The 334-nt window shown below is 37.4% G+C and overlaps 1 long non-coding RNA gene across 1 annotated transcript; it reads left to right on the forward strand.

The window, feature by feature from the left end:
- Positions 1–20: 20 nt before the first annotated feature.
- Positions 21–278, forward strand: LOC104775420. The gene is made up of 2 exons (XR_765906.1): positions 21–105; positions 229–278. It is a non-coding gene; the product is annotated as an uncharacterized LOC104775420 (long non-coding RNA).
- The last annotated feature ends 56 nt before the right edge of the window (positions 279–334 follow it).

A 334-nucleotide genomic window follows, 5' to 3' on the forward strand; every position in this document is an offset into this window, starting at 1 on the left:
AGTCTTTCACTCTTAAAGCTCAATAGTTTGCTTAGACATTTCGATTTCTTACTAAGTTTTGTGTGTTAGGAATCTGAATTGGAGGATCTTCAATCTCAGATACAGGTAACTAATGATTTCTCTGTTACTTATGCCTAGGACTGTCAAGTGATCAGTTCAATCTGCTTATGCCTGAGAACTACTTGCAATCTTGGTTTAAAAAGTGGTATACTTGTCTTAATTTATCAGGTAGCACAAGTGCAAACGGAAGAAGCTCAAAACATGCAGAAACGGCTCAATAATGAAATACCGGTTAACAGTAACAACGGATCATCTGGCCAATCAGCAAAAGCGA

The sequence above is a fragment of the Camelina sativa genome, unplaced genomic scaffold (assembly GCF_000633955.1).
Source record: "Camelina sativa cultivar DH55 unplaced genomic scaffold, Cs unpScaffold14055, whole genome shotgun sequence".
In the NCBI taxonomy this organism is placed as follows: domain Eukaryota; kingdom Viridiplantae; phylum Streptophyta; class Magnoliopsida; order Brassicales; family Brassicaceae; genus Camelina; species Camelina sativa.